Here is a 10,288-nt window from a genome sequence, read left to right as displayed (position 1 = left end):
GTAAGGCTTGAAAGTTGCAATTTCAGATCGGAGAAGTCACAAATAGTGGCCAATCTCTATCCAAAAGTTATATAGATATAGAAATAAAATCAACAAAATAAATAAAAATAGCTGTTTCATAACATGTCAAAATCTTCAGTTTAAATCGCTTATTTTATTTTTTTTTTTAATATAAGAGATTAGATTTTGCTTTGTATCCCTTTATATCTGGAACCCCATTCGAGTGGTAAACCAACTGCTTACCTCTCTCTCTATCTAAGCCTGTATGAGCTCATACATATGTATATATTAAGAAAACTGAAGTTCACCAATTCCTTATACAAAAATAGGTTATTTATGAAAAAATTAATGTAATAAATACATAAAAAAATAATATATAACGGCGGTGAAGGTCCGCAGAGAGGGAGAAGACCGGGCACTTGCTCTCGCCTCGGACCGAGTAAAAAATTCCACAAATTATAAACATAAAAATGATTTGAATATGTGACCATCAGTGGCGTGCCGTGACATTTGATGACAGGGAAGCTGTGTTTCTGTAAGAAGCCGACTTCCAGGGGTAATCAGTTAATTGCGCGTCAGTGATGGTCTAGGGCAGTGGTTCTTAACCTTTTTATACTCGCCGCCCACCAAATATTTCATAATTTTTTTGTGACCCCCATTTTTTAATAATAATTTATATTTGATAATTTGATAATTTATCTATAATAAATTGATTTTTTTATTATTGCTTTATTTTTTATATAATAAATGTAAATCATAACTTTATTATTTCATTATCTATTATAAATAACATTCAAACTTCACAATTAAACATGAAAACTCATTAATTTTTAACAGAAAATAAAATAAGAAACATGTCGATAAATCGATCCAATGTCGATGCTAAAACTAAACTAAAACTAAAACGCCCACTTGTCGTAAGGATTTTGCATAACTTTTGCAAAAATATTTAAATTTTCAAAGCCTACTATTTTTCCTAATTATTTTTAAAATTCCAAGCATTAATAGTTTCTTAAAATTGCTTTGGAATAAAAGAAGTAAATACTGCGGTGTAAGTAGCATATTTACATTTATTTCTTCTGTACTAACAAAGTTGTATGTGGGAAGAAATACAAAATAAATAAATAAAAACTAAATAGGAAAACTTTATCTTTCTTATTTCACTTTTCAATACGATATTCGGATTATACATCAATTTTCTTTTTATTATATTCTGAAGGAAATTTTGCATAATTTGGCGGCTCCCGGCAAACTTCTTATGGACCCCCAGGGGCTGCGGCTCCCCTGTTAAGAATCACTGGTCTACGGTCTATTCGTATTCATTTGTTCGATAAGCCAGTAAAAACTGTAGACTTCTCTAAATGTATTTTTAATATCACAATTACATTCTGAATCGCTAGCCACGATATAAGGGCTAAAATTAAAAATAAATTATAAAAACTTACTCGGTGAAATAAAATGTGCGATGGATATACATACCTGGTACAATGTATTGTTCGATTGTATTAATATACTTTTAAAGAAAATTATAATTAAAATATAGCTTTGTAAAGAAACGTACATAAAAATAACATAAAATATTCTTTACTTTTTAAATCTTAAAACAATCCACTTAGTCAAATATCTTGATACGAGTAGCTAATGGATGGAACTAGTGACGGTCCAGGTAGGTGTGTAGTGAGTGTGTGCGTGCCAAATCCCGAGGGTGCCGATACCGGTCAATGTCAAATGCCTCTTTTGTCGCATCACTAGTATATCTCAAAGGACGCCACAGGGCTGTTGTAAATTTTAAACGTTTCTCACCGTAGCTGTAAAAATCTAACTATGTTAAACTTAATAGTCTTTCGTTTTCTAACTAATTCGTTTTAATACCAGGTGTACACGGAAATCAGTTTCCCACTGTACTGAGCGAGTGATTGGTTCTGTTAAGCTTTTGTTGAAGTAAAATTCTGGCTCTTTCAACAGGGTTTTATTTATGTCCATATTCCCTAATCTCTTAATTATTTAGTCACTTCTTAAGTAGAAATAAGTCGAAACCAGTTACTTTGTACCTGAATATCTGTAGTCTTGGGAAAACAGTGGAAAGACAAATTTTTATGACAACGGATATATAAATCGTAAATTTAAGGAAAATAAATTCTAGAGCTATTTTTTTTGTACCATTGTATGTACTGTACTACGTCTCATTCATTAAATTTGGTTGTAAATGATGCTGCCAAAGTAACAGTTAATTTTTAACACTGTACTAGAATTGTACACGTTTTTTCTGCATCCCCTTACAGATGGAACATACTAAATCGTAATATCACCGGTTTAACATCGAAATCCGTAAGTAATATAAGATGGGAGAACGGAATAAACGCAGAATAAATATATCAAATATTTTAATGGAGTTTTTTTAAACTCCTGTCAACTATACAGAACTATCATAAAAACGTGCCAGTAAATTCCTATCGGTTGGGTTAAGTTATAAATCTAGTCTACGGTGGGCAACCCTTTTTATAACATGGGCCAGAATAAATTTTACGTTTTTTTCCGCGCCGTAGTAGTTAATTGACGCCTTCTTGTGACTCGTAATTTTTTTAGTCTGCAAATATGAAATAAATAAATAAAAAGTTAATTACTACATTTATTTCTCTTATCGTTTTCGAAAATTACAAAGAATTGGAAAAATAACTATTAATTAGTTATTTTTCCAATTTAATAATCTATTAAAGATCTCGCGGGCCGGATAGAAACTTTTCGCCAGCCGTAGCTGGCCCGCGGGTTGCCCGCCGTTGATCTAGTCTGCTCGTGATTCACATAATCGGACGAGGGTGGCCGAATATCTAGCAGGCGGCTAACAGCCCACAACCGCTCCGGGATATAAAGTCGCGTACTCTTTACGCGTGTGTAGCTTCTACCAGCTAAACCGTGACGTTTGTGCTATGTAAAGCGCATGCGCCAATGCCTATAATCTGGCTGCTTGGAAGTTGACAGGCAGGCGGATAACAGCCCACAACCGCTCCGGGATATAAAGCTGTACTCTTTACGAGTGTGTCGCTTCTACCAACTAAACCGGGTGAGGTTGGTGGACTGTAAACCGCATGTGCTAATGCCTATATAATCTGGCTGATTGGAGACTGACCCGGTTTCGACATTCCTTCCGCCACCGAATTATTCGAATATACAATAGCAACCTTATCGTTTTTTTTCACATGTAGTATAGAAATTTGTAAAAGATACATAATGCAGTTATAATAAAATATTAATTTTAATTAATTCAAAGTACGTTAAAATATGAAAATTTATATTTTATAAAATTCAAGGGAAGGTCATTGGAAGGTGGAATCGGCGCTTCCATCGCTTCCAATGACGGCACGCCACTGGTGACCATACACCCTTGACCATGTGATGCTTTATCTATCTTTATGTATTGATGCAATAAATTCTATACAAAGATGTATTGTGAAAGAAAATCAAGAAAATTAAATAATTAAATAAAAATTTATCGATTTAATTATTTGTTTCCAAGCTATGCTCTCTCTAGAAAATTTTCTGCCTACGCCCATGATAACAGCGGTTTCTAACCTTTTCCAATCCACGTATCCCTTTTGTAAAAAATAGAAAATTTCACTTATCCCTAAATTGAAAATAGTTAGCCAAAGAATGTCGACGAATGATAGCTTCTTCTATTAAATTATTAATTAAAAATCAAGAAGGTAACTGTCTCCCCTTGAGTTTTAAATATTAATTGACAAGTTAAAGCACTACCGCGCTTATTTTAATAATGTAGACATGAAATTAGTCGATAGAAAAGAAAGATTAGTTTAAAGTAACTGAATTTAAACCTTCAAAAGTATATAAAAATAAGTTTACCGTATATCCACTTTTCTCCGGAACCTATATACATTATAAAATTAAAATGTATATAGATTGAATATTTATACTATATTACTTTTTCAAAACATTCCTTATATCTTAAAATATTGTAATATTTGTAAAAAAATAATAATAATTAATAACTTTGGCAGCTTTTACGTATTTGAGTCTAAAAAATTTTGAATGGCCAAGGTATGAACTTATTTTATATTGAAAAATTGCTGATTTAAAATTATATTTGAAAGCCATTACTGATTTTTTTCATGGATACACACATTTCAGGTTGGTAAAAGATGATATATAAAGTGCGTTAAAAAATATATATATTTAAACAATATGAAATCAGTTTTTGCAATAATTCAATGTTACATAAAATAAATTAAAATCTTAAAACTTGTTTCGAAAAATTGTGCTGTATAATGTTAATGGTCTTTATTCTTTACTTCACAACTGGGTGCATAAGTATACACCGGTCATCTTTAATGATCTTATAATTAAATTATGATTTCATTTTAATATAAAACATAGCATTTCATCATAAAAAATTCGTAAACATTGCTCAAAATATTAATATTTGAGACACTGTCAATGTATTGCTTAATTTTATAACTTTATGAGAAATCACTGGAAATAAATTTTTAATTAAATTTTAAAATAATGTAGTCTTTCAGGAAAATAAGTCTTAGGAGTACAGTAATTTTGTATCCTAATGAATATGAGGAACTTGTTTTTCAAATTATATTCATTTTTTAAAAACATTTTCCATCCTGAAAGTATTAAACAAGGATTATTTTTAAAATTATACCCATTGTAGGTTCAGTCAGACGCACAATGGATGGTCGGGCGGCGAGAGACGGAGACTGAAAAATTCTCGAAGTTTTTCGACCCGTCCGCAGTGTGATATTCGAAATAGTTAACAAAGGGTTCGCTAGCAGAAAATTTTTCCCTGACAATCACCGACGTACGAAATGGAAGTTTTGGCTAGAAATAAATACAATATCTTTTCTTGTGATATATCTAATAATCAGTGGCGTATTTGGAACGTAACGAGCCCTGGGCGAAGACCAGGTAACAGTAGTATATTAGTGCTGTCGATCGTTTTTTTTTTTTCTTTTAGGCAAAGAAATTTTTCAACCCGAATGGCACTGCTGATAATAGACAGATGTCATCATATCTCGAAATACAATATCCTTTTTATTTCGCTGTCCATAGCCCGACACGTGTTTCACAGCCATCTTGTATTATCTCGCGCGCGAGATTGTGGGATATCTCTTATGACTGGATCTAGTTTCAAGAACTCTCTTGAATCGATCGCGATTAAACCTCGTTTCAGTCAAGATTGAAACGGTCGAGAAAGATCGCACCAAGACATAGTCCCCGACCTTGCTCACAATCTAGATTGAAATGCTCGGTGCGAACGGGGTATAAGGCTCTAGTTTAGTAGTATTACAGAGTATAATACGTATATTTTAATATATTTTTTAAAAAAAACAAAACCACTGAGAAATGTTACGTGTGTTTAACAAGGTTCGGAAAACTGAAAATTTTAACAACGGGTTCGGCCGAACCTGTGCGAACCCGCTGAATATCACCACTGCCCGTCCGGATTGAGTCCTGGACTTACCAAAATGGTAGGGTGCCACCTTAACCGCTCGGCCATCAGGCCGTCCTACGAGCACTGTCTAAGATTTATTTTGTCTATGTCTATTACGGGTTTAATCAAGCCTACATTTGAACTGGACTACTATAAAAATTGCTGAGGATCCAATCCGAATTCCATTTGGATTCTCAGACAGCTCCAGCATTTGGCATTGGCTTACTAGAATAATCATTTAATAATTCGAATTTTGAAATAGCGTATTTATTTGCAAGTTGTCTCTTTCTAGAAGTGATTATAGTGAATTATATATTTTAAATCATATTTATCGCTCAACATATTCCAATTACGTATTATGTGTTTGCTGTATTAAATTTGGAGTTAATGGAAAGTATTCTGACTTAATGTACAGTACATTGAGAGAAGTTAGGTATACTATTTTAGGTTATTTGACGATATTACAAAGAAACGAATATATAAAGATTCAAAATTCTTCATCACTCTAATTTTAATTCATTATCTTTATCCAGATAAGTTTAATTTTATGAGACTCAATCCGTATAGAAGGATTGATCGGAAACCTTACGTTATTCGAGAGGCAAAATTGGAATTGTAAAATCCGAGTTGTAAAGATCTATTATAAGCAGGGCCGGATTATCGAATAGGCAAAGTAGACAAATGTCTAGGGCCCGTAATTCGGAGGGGCCCCGCTTCAGTGCAGAAGATTTCTCTGTTTCAAAAACGAGTTAAAAATTATTTAAGAAATTAGATAGGACAGAAAAGGCTGTATTTAACAATTCCTACTAAGCTCCGCTCAACTAGCCATTATCTAATAAAAAAGAAAAAAAAAAGTCAATAGCCACCCGTGCTCCACGAGATCTCTCGCACCATCTAGAAATATTCCTAGGGCCGCCTCTCGTGGTAGTACTGATGTATGGTTATGATTTATTTTCTAAATCTAAACTTATACGTCGCGACATCGCATATTCGATGTAGCGTTCAAGTTGCTCGAGTGCGAAGATATTACAATTCAATTGTGTTTTATAAAAGAGTTAAAAAGGGTGACACTACGGTGTGACTTGGGGTGACACCACGATATCCGCACCGGGTGTCACCCATGCTAGCTACGCTAATGTCACATTATATAAGATTTGTTTAGAAGCAACTTATTTAAATGGGGCCTCAATTTAAATTTTGTCTAGGGCCCGCTAGAGGCTTAATCCGGCGCTGATTATAAGAGTATATGAGTTTGTTGTATTATTAGTCAATCATTATACACAGGTGAGACAATTTCTTATTCTTTCTCCTATTCTTTCTTTCTACATGTCCAAATTGTGATAATACTCAAACAAGAATTATTCAATTTAAACCTTGGTAAATTTTCTTTAAATAAATGTATTGTTGACAATAGGAGAGCGTTGTCGCTCTCCATCCCGAACCTACTCGACAGTAACCTTTAGCAAGGCGTGTTCTCTATTACTTAACAAATAAGTTACGAAAGGCCAACCGCTCGGGCCTGACCACAATTGTCAATAAAACCGCGGACCTAACAAATAAGAGATGGAATTTTGATGTTTCTGAGAATTCAAGGACACCAAACGTTTTATTCCTGGAATGGAACACTTCCTATATGATAATTATCTTCAGAAATGCAATCAAAATTTAATGTATTTTTATGTTGGATGTACTGTATTGACTTTTCAATCGTGCACTAAAGTAAGATTTTTTACAAAAGCAATGGATTTAAAAAGTATATTGTATTACGGATGCTCTTACATTTATGAGAAATGCGAATCTGAAACCGATCCGGAGTTTTTCGAATTGGAATGTCGTTTCCCCGTTTCCCGTTTATAATGGCTGACCCCAATAAAGAGTGGGGTGCATTCTAACGATAAAAGTTGCAATTTGCCGTGTAAAAAATTTAAATCCAAGAATTTTAAATACCGGAAGAAAACATTAAATTTTAATCCGCCATTTTCATTTCTCACAGTGAAAAACACTTTTGCAATGTTGAATTACGATTCAAAAAACAAACTGTAATTTGTCAATAAATATGATTTTTAAACAAATAATTTAAAAATAAATTAAAACCTTTTTTTTCTCTCGCAGTCGAAGAAATGAAATCGACTGATAAAAATGTTGTCGCTAATGATTTTCTAATGATTTCATCGGAGCGCCACTAGTTGCGAGTTAGAGAAACACGATCAGAAATGCTTGCGGAGATCAACGCCATCTACATCGCTACCTACACCGTTTGGAGAGTGTCATGGTTATCCGTTCTCTACGGTTTCTTTCTGTATAGGCCACAAAATTCCGTTCTGTTATGTCTCTGAACCATAAAAAAGTAAATAGTGATGCGTTAAAATTATTTCAGACTATACATCACGTTTAAATATTCACAAGAGACGCATCGGCGAATAAGTTTGTAAAGAGTGAAATACAAACATACAGAACGTATTCGTGTTCATTGTTCACTACTTAGATTGACGTTTCCCTAGAGCTTTTTCTCATAATTCAACCCATATACATGGAAAGGTAAGAATTTCCCCTTTTACTTTCATAAATCCATCCATTTTTGCATTCCTCCTCTTTGTAGTGATTGATCACTGCTTTGATCAATTGCTCTCGTTAAGTGTGTGAAGTTTTATTTGGATTTTATTTCTTGATATCCAGAAATGCTTTAGTATATAAGTTGATTCACAGCACATTTCATAGTCTGAGTAATTAACAAATTGTGTATGGATCTAATTTCAATTTTGGGGCTTTCATTAAACCTTGGTGTTAAAAAGGTAGGGATCATTCTGTATTCATCCAAATTGATTGAAAAATATGGATACTGGCATGGGATGGTGTGCTGTGTTTTGAAACCTTAAACAGCTTTTCGGGTACATCTATAATGCTCGTGTGGTCCCGACATAATTTCGCTGAAAAAGCTCAGGTAACCTTCAGGATTCTTTTGGTTAAAGTTCCCTCATTGCTATTCTGCTGTGTCTGATCATTGGTTTGTGCTACATGAATAGGATGTAATACCCAAATTGTAAGGAGATAAATAGTCCATACAATAGTGGATTAAATTCTATTGTAAGTTGATTTTTTTGGAATTAAGATTTCTATCTAAATTGTTCTTTAGAGTGGTAATTAAGTTGCAATTTTAATTAAGTTTATAATGCAAAAAATGTAATTAGATATGCATTAAAAAACTATAATTTAAAAAAATGTGAGGTGCAGAATATGATTGTTTTTCGTTGAAATTTAACAAAGTTTACGTGTTGAATCTTACGATGATAAAGAAAAAAAAATTAATTTAATATTCTATGAAGTTAATGACAAATCTAAATGTTTGTTTTTATTTACATTAATTTTCTATGAATGATCGAAATATAGTTAACTTTGTAGTTAGTAAAAAATTCATGAGTAGTATATAGAAAGAATATTGCAATGATCGGGCTAGAGAGACTGTGTACAGAGTTATGAAATTTAGACTAAGTTGTGCATGTAGTAAATTAGTTTTATTGCTAATATTTTTTGTAATTACATATTTATATAAAAGTAATGGAATGTTTTATTTATATTTAATTATAATTTATCAGTGTAACTTTTGTAAGTTTATGTTTATATCATAATAAATGATGCTAATTATATAAATCATCACAGATAAAAGACAGGCCTCTTCTAAAAAGGTCATCTTGTAGAGGCCAAATTGATTTTTCTGTTTATCTTTTAACGAAAACTGGATAAGGTTTGTTTATGAAGTAGAACAGAACTTGATCTGTTAAACAAAGAAGTATTTGATTTAATTCCATAGATATTTTAGATTTTCTTCTTGTGAAATATTTCCTATTGTTAACTGATACAAATTAAAAGAATTATATTATAGTTTTCCATTAAAGACTCTTTTGTATGTGAACTCATTATGAAAGCAGTTTGGTGCATTAATGAACTTCTATAGGCTAATTTTCTAGACTTGCAATGAGGAGGAAGCAATAAAATATAGTCTTTTGACACTATTGATTAGGCCTGTGAAGCCTTTTAATGTTTTTTTTTTCCTTATGGCCTTCTTCAAATAAGAAAATATCTTATTTAGTTATTTGAAAAAAATAAATAACAAAAGCAGTGATAATATTTTAACTAATTACAGTAAGCAAACAAAAATTTTACATTTATATTTATATTATAAATTGCATGATGATAATCATCATCATTGAATAAAAAGTGTTTCAGTGGAAAACTGGTCATTTTTCAGTTTTTATTTTCCATATTTTTTTAAACATGCAAGTTTATATTAAATGTATATATCATCTTAGATGGTTTTTAAAATTATTAAATGATTCAAGTCATTGAGAGTTATAAATATTAAAACAAACTTTGATTTTATTAACATTCCGGAGTCGTCAAGAAATAAATTTTAATTGATGTGTAGTATGTGATATTTAGCAAATTAAGATTCAACAAGCTTAATTCAAGGAATTAAACATTCATTTTCTATTGGTAGACTGATAAATTATGTTATTAAATAATTATTTAATATTTTATTAGATTGATATCTGATGATATTTTCTACTTTCTGCAATAAGTAAAAATAAAGTATTTAACATTTTCATATAAGAAAAAATTAAATTAAATATTTTACTATAAATTCTAAATTATAATAGTTAAATTTGACTTTATATAATAATTCTTAAATAAATTGCAAAATATCAATTTTAATATTCTTATTGAACACGAAATTAAGTAGATTTGTAAGAATATCCTACTAATTTATTAAAAAATTTTAATTCAAGTAAAAGTTAAAAAAGAAAAAAGAATTGTTCTAAAATTTTTAAATCATTA

General features: G+C 31.4%; 1 protein-coding gene across 2 annotated transcripts in view; it reads left to right on the top strand.

The window, feature by feature from the left end:
• The first annotated feature begins 7,678 nt into the window (after positions 1–7,678).
• The window catches only part of LOC136976379 (semaphorin-2A-like), a 47,714-nt gene continuing 45,104 nt past the window's right edge, over positions 7,679–10,288 (top strand). For both annotated transcript variants that reach the window (XM_067271626.1, XM_067271625.1), the window contains exon 1: positions 7,679–7,993. The gene's annotated coding sequence lies outside the window, so the exon portion shown is untranslated. The remainder of the gene's footprint in view (positions 7,994–10,288) is intronic.

This window comes from Centruroides vittatus, unplaced genomic scaffold (genome assembly GCF_030686945.1).
Source record: "Centruroides vittatus isolate TY-2023 unplaced genomic scaffold, ASM3068694v2 contig_400, whole genome shotgun sequence".
NCBI classification, from domain to species: Eukaryota; Metazoa; Arthropoda; class Arachnida; order Scorpiones; family Buthidae; genus Centruroides; species Centruroides vittatus.
The sequence above is the reverse complement of the archived record's forward strand: the minus strand, read 5'-3'. Positions and strand labels throughout refer to the sequence as shown.